General features: G+C 32.2%; 1 protein-coding gene across 4 annotated transcripts in view; it reads left to right on the forward strand.

Moving 5' to 3' along the window:
- Positions 1–2,305: 2,305 nt before the first annotated feature.
- The window catches only part of LOC108759076 (pyroglutamylated RFamide peptide receptor), a 90,605-nt gene continuing 79,052 nt past the window's right edge, over positions 2,306–13,858 (forward strand). For all 4 annotated transcript variants that reach the window (XR_001939981.1, XM_018504376.1, XM_018504374.1 and 1 more), the window contains exon 1: positions 2,306–2,508. The gene's annotated coding sequence lies outside the window, so the exon portion shown is untranslated. The remainder of the gene's footprint in view (positions 2,509–13,858) is intronic.

The raw sequence follows: 13,858 nt of genomic DNA on the forward strand, positions 1-13,858 counted from the left end.
TATATATATATATATATATATAGAAGAATATATATGTATAAAGAAGATAGACAATTTATAAGCAAGTACTTCTTTTTTGAAAAAGTATTATAGATGTCAAATAATATAAGTATACTTTGTGTGTAACAAAAAATACTAGTATTTTGTACTTTGTTATCGGTCAATCGTATCATTGTATTTGAAATTTGAGACAAATCTTCTATTTTTTTAAAATAAAATAACTTTTTAAAATAATTTAAAGCAACATTCTGTCATTAAATTCAAATATAAACGAAAAAGTATTTTTTCGGAAAAAATGGAAAAAATTTAGGTTTTTCCTTGATTTTATTTTTCCGGAAAATTAAGAATACTATAAGAGAGTATTTTTTTAATTTTTCCGTATTTTTCAGAAAAAAACCGAAAAATACACATTTTTTTCCTTCGATTTTATTTTTCCGGAAAATTAAGAACACTTTAAGGGAGTGTTTTTAAAATTTTTCCGTATTTTTCAGAAAAAAACCAAAAGAAATCCAATATTTTATCCTCGATTTTATTTTTCTGGAAAATTAAGAACTCTAATTATGAGTATTCATGCGTGAAACGGAATCGCATCCAAAATCTCATAAATATTTCGAAATATTTGATTGACCAATCAAAAGAAAGAATTTTACGAACTATAACCACCCAGCAAACGAGAAATTATTGAAAAATGTTGAAAATTATTCATTGAAGTGATGTCAAATCAAGTTTTTGAATTTTTTAAATTCTTTTCTATTCGTAATTCGCTTGAATTAGTAATTATGGATTGGTTATTTACTTTCTGTATCTCATCCAATGTGCATAGAAATGAAACATACGATCAATCCGGTTGAATCCGTAATTATGTATTAGTAATTCACTTTTGGTATCTTACCCAATATTCAACGCAATGAACTAATTCGTTTGAATTTAACGCGCGGTATTAAAGAATTGTCTAACATGAGAGATCCACCAAGTACTAGTCACTAATTGCGATTTCGGCAAGTGATATCGTTGAAAATCACGCAACGAGGTAATATACATAAGTCCTTACCTCCCAAACAAAAACTCCGGTGTGATATACAGAGTGTGTGACAACTTGCGGCGACAAGGTAATTTCTAGACTCTGGCCACAATGCAGGTTATCCGGGAGTCATACCCTGTTGCCGTGAATCCGTAATGTTGTATACTCTGGGTAGTACTAGGGCTCATTCATATATCTGTGATTATTATCTTGGTGCATACTTTCCAACGATAAATCACTTTCTGGGATCGCAGACTACCATTTCATTTCTGAATCTATATATAAATCCACTAAAATTCACATTATTATTCTTATCTAGACGTATAGAAACGGATTCAGTGTATTCAGTCTCTACAAAATTCAATACCTTTTTCACGAATTACGCGGATTCGAAAACTTGATTCATATGGATTTATCCAATCCAATCCGTTCTCGTTTGCTAGGCAATCAAAGAATGTTTCAAAGAATTTGTAACATCACGTTAATAATCCTATATCACGATAATAATATTACCTATAATATTAAAATAACATCTCAAAATAGCTTCAAAATTATTACTAAGGCCGTTTCACACAACTCATGGTTAACTTTTAACCAAGGTTCAACTTATTTTTCATCTTCTTTCAATTTTAGAATTGGAAAGAGATAATGAATAAGTTGAATCTCGGTTAAGAGTTAACCATGCATGAGTTGTGAAACTGGGCCTAAGGCCGGTGTTCATAGTCGATTCTTATTTCAAGACCGTCTTAAGTAATGTTTTAAGTCGCTAACGCGACCCTCTGATTGGTTCGTGACTCCTTAAGACCGTACTTAAGACGGTCTTGAATATAAGATCTGACTATTAATACCGGCCCAAGAATTATTTTTCAATCAATAACAATTCATTTTAAATAAAACCATAAACAAGGGCTAATGAGAGTATAGTCGCTGTAAATTTTGCGATGAATAAGTTTATTAATTATTAAAATTCATACGTTTCGGCATCCATTCGAGCCATCATCAGTGCATCTTAGCCTTTACAATAATATTAATTACTGATCATTACTTTTTTAATTCATTTTAACATAATTTTAACGTTACCGTGACTTATCGTTCTGTTTCAGCATGAGCGGTCGCGCCGCGCCGGCGACTTTTCGCGGTTCTTCGGCCGTTCTCGAGCTCGTCCGTCGTCACTCGGCTTGGCGGGCAGTTCGTTCGTTCGCGCGGCGCGCTCTGTTTCCAGTTTAGAATCGGCGCCTAGATGAGTCGTGTCATCCCGCCCGCGGCTGGGCCAATTTTCTCGAGCGACACATGTAAGTGAGTGTCCCTTTTACCGTATCTGGACGTCACCTTCTTCCTCGCACCCCGTTCTCCAACGGTAGCGAGCGACCACCGCCGTCATTGTGCTGTGGAAATTCGCGAATTGTGTTGAAACGACGAGAAGTTGGACGCGCGACGGCGAGTCAAGTGACAGTGTGCCGACGGAGCGACTTCGACCGGAAGCGAAGGTACCGCTCTTCCTTTCAACCGAATTCTCCATCGTTTGCATTTCGTTAATTAATACGGAAATTGATTCTCGACGCTCTTTGTCACGGCGTCATTAGCATATACTTCGAAGTCGCATGTACTTTGAAGTTATGTGACGATATAATGAGATCACTCGTGATGAATAAAACATTTATAATGAATGTGATATGTCGTGATATAGAGCGTAATATGTCACAGTGATAACATTTTGCGTTGATTATTAGCGTTTTTTTTTTATCAATGTTCGCATCGACGAAATAATATTTCGATCGGGGCTTCTCTTTATTCACTTCCGGAATTTTCACCTTCACCTTTGAAGTGTTTTATGTCTTTAAACATAGGATAAGGTGATACAATTTCGAATATGATACAATTCTGAGCGAAATAAGATTTAAATCCAATTTTCGAAGTTTAAGTTTGATTTTTTTCTGGTTGCTTCTTTTCAGTATCCTCCATACAATGAGAGAATTATCAAACTTGAATCTCGAAAATTGGATTCAATTTTATTTATCTTTTGTTCACAATTGTACCATGTTCGAAATTTTACCACTTTACCTTTTTAACTTTTCGTTCTTTGGATCTATGAGTACTTTTGTTCATTTTTAATACAAGTTTTAACATAATGAATTTTCGATTCTACAACAAATAAAGTGTTATCGTCCACGGAAAGTTTTGCTAATATAATCAAAAATTTTACAGCTAAATACAGATTTGAAAATAATTTTATTAAACTATTAAAATAATTACTTAAGACTCAAGTTGATTGTTAGACTGTGAATACTTTTTGCAGTGTTACGTTGAGAAAAATTTCTCGAGAAAACGAACGAGAAGATTCTGATATCGATCAGAATTCTGGTTATCTCAACTAGAATTCTAATAGATTCAATCAGAAAATTCTGATTTTAAATTAGAATTTTAATTAACGCAATCAGGCTTTTTATATACTTTGTGTATATACTTTATATATACAGAGAGAATTTTTTCTTATAATTTACCCTGAAAATATAGCGGTCCTGGGACAACATTATATTTCGAAGAATTTTATGTAAACTTCTCTCATTCATTAATAAAACTATAATAAAATATATAAATAAGTTTGATTAATTTTACTGAAGTGCATATTAAAAATCTTTAGAATATTATATTGTGTGTACCACAACTACTATTATATATTTTCAAATTAAAAAAAATTCTCTCGTATATATATCCATTAAATTTTGTTCTAATTTAAGTAACAAGATGACATTCTAACGTCTTAATGACATCTTAACATCAATAAGGCGTAATTAAAATTTATCATCTTGCTTGGAATATAATTATTTTGATAGTCCGCGACAAAATAATTTTCAGATCTACATCTAATTAAATTTTTGGATGGTAAAATTGCTTTTTCCGTATTATACTCTTTTTCATTGACTTTTTGTATAGGGTAACTCCGGTATATACGCCGCGCTGGGATTTATGCCGCGGAAGTCAGAAAAAATAGAAGGAATGGAGGTAATTTTCTCGCAACTACTCTGTTACATGCCTTTATGTTATTATTAGTATTGAGTTATAATTTCAGCTTCTTACTGTTAATATTAATGAAATTATATGTGAGTTGAATCGATTTGTCACTGTGTGTGTAACAAGTAGCATCATCATAAATTATAATCTACATAAAATGATTACTGTAAGGCGTGTAAAAGACCTAGTGGTTATTTCGTGATACATACGTGTAGAGGAATAGTAAAGCATGTTGTATAGAGCAAAATATAAGTACTTTGCTTTCGTATTCTTTGTTTAGTTTGTTGAAACCCTTGCATGTTTGCCATATATCCCATTCATTATCTATATATAGCAAAAATGCAAGATATTTCAAAAAGTTTATTTTTTAATACAAAAACTAAATATTTCGGATTTCTAATATTTTTTTCATAGTAGTAGACAGTACAAAGTTTTTACTGATATAGTTCGTTTATTTTAAACATAGTAAATAATACTTAATAAATTAAGTTTTTGATAGGTGCGGCATATATACCAGAGTTACCCTACACATACCCATTAATTCCTGATTTTGTAAAAATCTCTCAAAAATTTTCTGCTTTTCTTACAAGTGATTAATATCTATGAGCATAAATTTTTCCATAATTTGCGCCGTAGTTTCTGTAATCGGCTTACTTAATGCGCGTTTATTTTGAGTTTCTTTTAATGAATTAAGTTAATACCCTCATCCGTGATTACGAAAGTCGATTAAGCCATGTCTCTTTTGATTAAAAACAGATTTTTGTGTTCTTATATTAAAAGAAGCTTTTTCAATCGTTTAATTCGTGGAAATATTTGATTGAGATATATCCTTAATGTGGAAAAATGGTTTTGCTGAAGTATTAAAAAGTTTAGCTACCTCTTAGGTGAAACACAAAATCAATATAAAACCAAGATGACATCAAGTTAAAGCCATTTTAAGAAAAATCATAATGATGTCATTGACGATGATTTTATAATAAATTCTTGACGTGACAATTTTTAACTAAAAAATTACTTAAAAATCTGAAAATAATTTTGTGAAACTATCAAAATAATTATGTGCTCAAGTATTAAAATAATTAGAATGTTGTAAAAGTAATGTTGTAAAAAATATTGACATTCTAGCAACCATTTTGTGTTCTACAAATTATTGTGATGGTTGAACAAAATTATTTTCAGTTCTGTATATAATTAAATTTTTAAATACTTTAGAATAACATTATTTTTTTCCGTGTCTTTCTCGCGTCTTTTTTGCGTGTTAATAAAATTTTTTTGAACAGTTAATACACTTTGCGTTGTGTGCAAAATAATATGTATTGTAAGATTTAATACACGCTGCTCCTTCACAAAATATTTAACCGGGTTGACTGCCAAACAGATTATCGTTCGTTCATCTTCCCCGACGTGTTTATCTCTTTGCATTTGGCTCGTGCGGAGAGATTCATTTTTCTAAGTAAAGTGCAGAGTCGCGGACAGGTAGTAAGAACACGTTCCCGCGTTTTATATGCATTCGGAGCATCACGCATCGAAGATTAATCGAGACGACTGAATTTCATTGTGCTTGAAATATGAATTAAATTCGTAAAATATGAATTTAAATATGTCATGGTAGATAACGTCTAAAACGGAGCGGAGATTTTCTCTTCCTGTTATTTACCGAGAAAAATATAATAAAATATAAGCAAGCAGATTCTTGGATCTTGGAGGAAGCTTTGCGAATTGTGTGTATGAAATGCGGAGTGTATTTTTGCTTCGTGTAATACTTTTACGTCCGAACGAATACTTCTGCCTCCACCTACGACCGTTTGTCTCATTCTTATTTGCATAACTCAATATTTTAAAGGTTACGAATATTGCGAAAAAGAATTCGTTATTTGTAACGAAGGAAGAGTTTCGAATCGTGAGCGCTGTCGAGCGTATAATAACTTGATTATAATCGTTGAATTCGATAAATGTTAAATATGCTCTTTAAAAAGTTAAACAATTTAAGCTAAATGATAAATGAGGAGCAGACTTTCAAAATACGTTTTGTCCAAAATATTCAGAAAACGAGAAAGAAAGAAACTACGCACACAAGAAAATTGCGCACTTTATTGAAAATAACAATATGCCAATCAATGCAAAATATTAAACAAAACAACATGCTAAACAATTGCTAAAAATGTTAAACAAATGCATTTTGTTTGTCATTAATTATAAAATATAATCATTTACTTCGAAATGTCTGTTTTTTCAGCATATAAATTAAAGATGAAAAAATGCTTTCTGAACATCTCAGAGTAGCTTATAATTATATAAATTATTCAACACTGAATACTACGCCATCTCTAACTAAGACAATAAAATTTTGGACAAAACGCATTTTGAAAGTCTGCTCCTCAAATATTAAGCTCGGCAAATATTAAGTGCGTTTCAATAAATATTAAGTGAACAAATACTTAAAGAGTTCGGCAATCAACTAGATTGTTCATCGGAAATATCTATGAATATCAAACGCCTGTGAGAGAGCAATAGACAGAGCTGCTACTTAATCCTCCTTGCTTTGTTCGAAATTCGAGAGTACTTCAGATCCGCTTCGTAAAGTTGAATGGGTCCCGTCTGAATCATTTCGAAGCTCTCCGGGGCTCTCATTTAGTTCGTAGCTTCATTGTTGTTCCTTCCGTCCGTTTTTAAGGAAGTTGATTCACTCCTTGCTCCGTTGGTCTCTTAATAAATAGAACGCATTATAGTCGTTAATGAACTCGAGGATTTCACTTTTTTCTCATTACACGTTTCATTTGTAACATCGTTCTAATGTCTCGTTTTATTCTCTGTTTCATCAATAGAAGACTTTTCACCTGTCAGTCCATCCATCCGAGGATAAACGTCGTAATAAAAAAGAAACACGTTGCGGAAGTTATTCGAATTGATTAAACCGATTGGATTAAGTGGTTAATAACACTTATTTAGAAGCGGCACGAATTGACGGCTGGAATGACACGGGTGTGATTTGCGGCATATATTGCGAGCTCTTCGACACAATACTGCGTCGCGGGCGAGATGAACAAAAATAGATCTAAGCATATCTCTCATTTAGTTGTTCTCCTGCCTTCGAATTCTCAAGCCTTCGTTGTATTTTAATTTTACACTTTTAACTCAGACTGTCTGAACAGAAACATATAACAAGATAAAATAGAACCGTTTCCTTAGATATCATCTTTATCATCGATTTTATCCGGCTCGATCCTTTTGTCGTAATATTTTCCACGGTAACATCAGGTAGCTATGGGCTATTTTCTGGAAAAGAAGACATAAAACCTTGCAGCAAGAGTAAGGATTATACAGTACATGATTCAAGTACATCGTTACGAGAGACAACAAATAATAATATTCGCTCTTACAATTTCTCTTGCTAACTTGGCCACATAATAAATTCCATGGAAACTTTGTTACTGCAATTATATGGTCAGCTTTAGTACGTTTTCATTGTATTGTGATACTCATTTGGAAATATTAAAATTATTCGTTCATAACGATCGAAAGTTCCCATTAAAATTTTCTTGGTAAGAAATTACTTATATAATTTATAATTACATTTTTTATCTGTATCGTTTTGAAAATTTTTGTTAGATATTAAATTATGATATAAATTTATATGCGAGACTTATATTAGAATATGTATCGTGTCGTTATATTAAGATTAATCAAAATAATGTATCATACTAACACCTAAATATTAAGAGACAAGAAATTATATCTAAAATTAATCGAGTCTCTCTCTCTCTCTCTTTCTCTCTTTCTTTTTATTGTAAATAAACTTGTAATTATGTAATTGTTAATATCTTTAAGCATTGAAAAAACAGTGGAACAAAATTTTCAGACGCACTAGAAAACTGCTTCAGGAAAATTTAAATAAAAAATGCAACGTTTAGTTGTACATAACTATTCACGATGATAACAGTTTGCGTTTTAGGTATCAACATTTACAATTACAGCCAAGACTTTAAACCTTTAGAAAGCTTAAAAATTCTTTAAGAAATGTTGTCGAAATTACCTACTATTACAACGCAACGTGGTATTAACAGATAACGATTGCAAAATGAGAGAGGAAAGTTTTTACTTTAAAAAAAATTCAAATAATGCGGAATGTTCTCTTTCTCGGAAATATTCGTCTAGCTGTAAAAAAATTCATGTACAAATATTGAGTTTTTACTTTGGAAAGTCGCATATTTAATTTTTCACAAAATAAATTATTCCGTCTCGATTTTTTTCCTCAATTTATTTATTTTATTGCAGATTGATAGCCGCGAGATTTTCATCGCTTAGAGACCACGTCGATCCTTCTTTCTGGTTCAATTTTTTCTCTTTACCCGTTTCTTTTTTCTTTTTTTCTTTTCATTCTGCCAATAGACACGTATTCGAGTAAGCTATTCATGACAGATCTCATAAATAGGTATATGCGTTTACATAGGACACATGATTGTTGGCTGATGTAAGTTGACTTACAGCTATAGATACGACGCACTCGGTGAAGCAGACAGGAAGGGAAATTAGGGCGAATAAAGGATACTCCCTAGCGTATCGTTTTCGATCTCGCGGTTTAAAGAACAGGAAAGTTCGTGCGGAAATTGATGCTACATTGATACAATTTTATGCTATTTTTGTTGCGAATGATGCGAGGAATAATAGCTTTAAGATAATATATTTGTAAAGTAACTTGATATCTTTATAAATTTTGTAGCAAAAGATTTTTTCAACCCGAATATTTTCGTTATCGTTGAAATATCTCTGTTATCAATGACATGAAAAGACGATTTTTAGAATTATTGTTAAACTTTTATTTGAATATTTTAATATATGATATATTATAAATATATCGTATCTTTATATCTATAATCTATATAAATATATTATATATCTATGTATAGCGCACATTTATTACGTCTATTATATGTTTATTTAATTTTATCACAATTATATTTTTCTTATTTTTCCGACTTATAAAATGTCTTAACAAATTATTTTATAACAACTATTGAGAGAAATTTTAATTGTGTTACATCCTGTATTGGACTGTTCCCAGTTTCGATAACTACTTTTTTCAAAACGAGGATTAATTTGTTGTGAACTTTTCTTCTAGATTATTCATTTGGAAAATGGACAGTCGCCGTATCGTATCTTTTATTTTAATACGTTCACAAATAACAGTAATAAGTTTGTTGAATAAACTATCAGAAATTTAGTACCTCTTAGCAATGGCTTCAGTTGCTTGAATGAAAGAAACTTTGGACTTTGTAGTCAGCTTGAATTGCCACACTCGTGGTATTCCTAGAGTTTGATCTACTATATAGATCTAAAATCGTTTTTACTCTTCTCAAAAGTTGTCCACACGTGACAGGCAATTTTCCAAGTTATTTTAAGAATATCTATGTAACTGTCATCAATAATCATAGTATTTTTAAAATTTTTGTGAGACTGACTCATATAATTTTAATTACACTAACAAGTTTGTTTAATTACATTAACAATATTAAACAAACGATAATTTAACAATTGGTAAAATAGCAGCAATGAGATAGGGTTGATATATAATTAAATTTGAAAATAGTTTGAGAAATGACTCTTGAATAATCAGACAAATACAGAGAGCCACTTAAGTAAATGCGAGAGATATTTGAATATCGAAATTCTTATTCCACACACATACAAGTGAACCAAACTGTAGTCTAGTGTTACCATTTTCAGTATCTTTGTGTCCAAAACGCCCTTTCTCTTTATTAACTCGCTCTTAAAGTCGTAGCAATAAAGCTCTTAAAGCAATAAAATTAGCACTTCGCAAAGTGGCCGGCGATTTCAAGCGCCTTTCAGCTTCTTTCCTCGACTTTATAAGTGTTAATCGATTGTCTTCCGTAGACGAGTACAGGCGAAGCCGCAGTGCTGCGTTCACGCGCTTTGTTCTATAAATATAAATTTATGTTCGACACGTGGTACTTGTTTAGGAGCATAAATCACGACACTACCGACGTTATCGCGGATATCTCGCGAATGACGATCAGGTGGTGATGAGCGAAGCTTATCTGTTCCACTACTGCCGGAGGAGAATGGCCCTGTGCGGCATAAATTGCAAATCGCACGGGAATGAAAAACGTAATCGAGATATCATTGAATCGGTGCGGGAAAGACGCGATCAATTTGCATGCAAATCTTTTCTCTTTCTCTCTTTTTTTGTCACCATCGTGGCTTTTCAATCTATTCTGCCATAGGACTTTGAAAAACTGTTGTTGCATCCTGTAACAGTTGACTGTTGCAAATTAATCGAATATCTGATAAAATTTGCATAGACATATAGAGATTTCTTTTCTCCGGTTGATTTATAATTGACTTGATAGGTTGTGACTGTAAAGAGATTTATACAGCAATTTTTTTTACCTCGTAACATCTGTGGATAATTAAAAAATGCATGGAAATTTAACAACGAAATATAAAAGAGTGCGATATTATCCAGTTTGTATATTCGAAAAATGACGTCACAACTTCTAATGTGAAAAAAATAATCATCTCGTGGTCATCTCGTAATATGGATAAAAACTGTGATTTTCTGCATGTTGAAATTTGTCATATTTGCATAATAAATCGATTTTTAAAGACACCGAAGCAACCGGTGAAGTTAGTAATCTCAAATTTATGCAGTGTCGATTAGAGTTCCTACAGACGTAGCGTTATACAATCGAAAGCGTAGATCTATTCATACGAAGCTATTCTGTGGCGCTACAGAAAAGTGTTATGAATATGTTCATATGGGTCACTTCGTGGCGCGACAAGAAGCGTTGTGGATGCGTTCAGATGGGCGAATTCATGGCGCGAACAAAGAAATGCATGATGAACGGTTCGGCGTTTTCGATTGTGGCGCTACAAAATCTCTCGCCTGTAGGAGCCCTTAGTTGGTACAAAGATTTCTGTCGATCTCACATACGTGACATAACTCGGGAAAGATTTTGCCCCAGAATTTTGCAAAGTTAAATTAGCTTATATTTTAACAATAGGAGAAGATATGGGAAGGTGTAAAGTTATTAAACTTAGAGTCGATTGTGAAACTTTCTATCATTTCGGAAATGAGCATTCGCGTGACTTCGTCTTTATCCATCTTAGACTGATGGCAAAGAATGTGATTGTTGTAGTTGTGAGTATAAAAAGGTAGAGAAAAACGTATAAGTCGTGGAAGACTATTGTTTGGGTGCGGTTATATATACGTTTTCTCTGTATTATACGGAAATAATTTTGCTGAAATGTACCGAAAATTTTAGCCAGTTGTAGATTTGAAAATAACTTTGTTGCTATTAAAATAATTATATAGGAAACTCATACATAATGAGCTATGCTGCAAAAAAATTTGATATTCTGGTAATCATGGCTTGAGTGTTCTACACAATTATTTTGAAAGTTGAACAAAATTATTTTCAAATCTACTTTCTGAATTCTTTGGAGTGGAATCACTCAAAAGAGTGAAAACTAAGTCAGTCTTGAAAGAGAGACTCAATTTTTAATTTTTAAGAGCGACATTTCACTCTTCAGAGAGTGATATTTATTTTAAAAGTTAAAGTAGCTAAATTTTCAAAGTTTTTGTCTGTATAGCCTTCGTCCACTATGATAATCACGTTTTATTCTCTGTCATCAGCATTTTAAACTCTTGAACGTGAAAAAATTTCGTATTTTTCTGTATCAACGTTTCCCTGTATGTCGGGACAACTAACTGCTCGACGATCGGTGAGAACTTACAATTGCACGAAAATAAAATGTTCGCATCTCTCCACGTGTCTGTTCGGATTACGACATTGCACGTGGTGGAAAAGGGTGAAAGGAGGTGCGGGCCCATTGCCAGCTGGCCTGGGACGATTGCTCGCGATGACAGAAATCAGCGTAGCTGAAATAACGGCTTATCTGTCGGTCGCCCAAAGTCGCGAAGCGAGGTAAAAAACCGGATAAAATGTGAATTACATACTTTCTGTATTATGCTTAAATATGCATGCACATATATATAAGTATGTTTAAATGCTGTACGTATTATCTTGTATGTGTAATCTTTAGAAGCCTGGCCTATTATCTATCGATCTACCGTGCGCTGAATGCATGCACATATATATAAGTATGTTTAAATGCTGTAGGTATTATCTTGTATGTGTAATCTTTAGAAGCCTGGCCTATTATCTATCGATCTACCGTGCGCTGCGTTGACGGCCTTAAATTAAAATCGCCGTCACGCGTGATGGGATTCGCGCCGTTTAATCAACGATGATATACGTTATCGCGGTGAAATATCAGTCTGTACACTCGTGAGATTACGCATTAGTTCATTTATGCAAAAATCTGTCTAGTTAAAGGAAATTATAAAAAAATGATTTTAAATAATAAATTTTAAGTTATTTATATTCAAAAAAACAGAAAGAGAAAACGAGCCTAAGATATAATAATATCACTGTTATTTTAACATTGATAATGATTCAATAGAGATCGAAACGTTTGTTTTTGTTTTGTTGTTTATTGCCGGCAAATTAAAGTTTTATATATTTTAACTAAATGACATGTTTATTTATTAACGTTTTCAATTTTTAATTTTTAACGATTATTCTTAGGCTCGTAAAATTTCTCTTTCTGTTTTTTTAAATTTATTGAGCCTTACTTTTATAGTTTATTTATATTTGTTTCATACGGTAAGAAAGATTTTATTAAAGTATTTAAAAACTTAGTTAAATACAGATGTGAAAATAATTTTTGGTTGGACCATTAAAATAATTATGTAGGACATTCAAGTATAATAAATAATGCTATAAAAAGTTTTGATATTCTAGCGATCAGCCCGAGTGGCCTGCATTTATTTTGATAGACTGACAAAATTATTTTCAGATCTGTATCTAGCTAAATTTTTAGATACTTCAGTAAAGTTGTTCTTTCTATGCACTGTAACTTATAAAAAAATACGTGATATTAAGAAATAAAAGGCATCCATGTGGTATTTTATAATTATTTGGAAAATTTATAAAAAGACGCAAATCGATCCACTCTAAATGCATTTTCAACGGCTTAGCGAGACAAAAAATTAGACTAGAAAGATTTTCAACGTAAATAAAATGCTGTAAGTAGAGAACGATAACTAGATAAATCGGAAATATAACACAAATTTCTCCGTGGAAGGGAATATAATTCCCGTTCGATCGTAATCCGATATGAAATAGGTTTCATCTGTAAAACTCGTATGTATTTCTCTAGACGAAAGACACGTTCTGCTAATAATTTTAGCATTTCGAATGATTCTCACGTAGAGATTCGTTACCGGTAGATTAATTTCAATGATGAGGACGAACACGTAATCCCACTAACGGAATTGCCGCGACGTTTTCGATAACGCTTCTTTTGATTGTATTAGAATGTTCGGTTAATTGTGCACGACGCTTTTTCAATCCTTCATTAGTGGTTTTCCTTCTCGTCGAACAAATTTTCTTCGATTCATTGCGTGTTGATTTATATTTAATAACAATTCTGCTTTTCATAATCATCATTTATCTAAATCTTTCATTCCGTTTATATTTTATGTAGACAGCCTCGCAACAGAAAAATTGATGAAACAATTGTCTATATACTATTATGATAGTACGAGAGATTTTATAACTCTTTCCGACATTGTCGTTAGGAGTTACAAAGTCTAGTTGCAGAAAATACCAGTTTAAGGTTTGAAGATTTGATTAAATAAGCAAAACATTCAAAGGTTGTCTGGAGTTTAGTAAACGCAATTCATTGAAGCAATTTATCACGTAAACAGTTTACATCTTCATTTGTACTCAAAGTCAGTTT

This window comes from Trachymyrmex cornetzi, unplaced genomic scaffold (genome assembly GCF_001594075.2).
Source record: "Trachymyrmex cornetzi isolate Tcor2-1 unplaced genomic scaffold, Tcor1.1 scaffold166, whole genome shotgun sequence".
In the NCBI taxonomy this organism is placed as follows: Eukaryota; Metazoa; Arthropoda; class Insecta; order Hymenoptera; family Formicidae; genus Trachymyrmex; species Trachymyrmex cornetzi.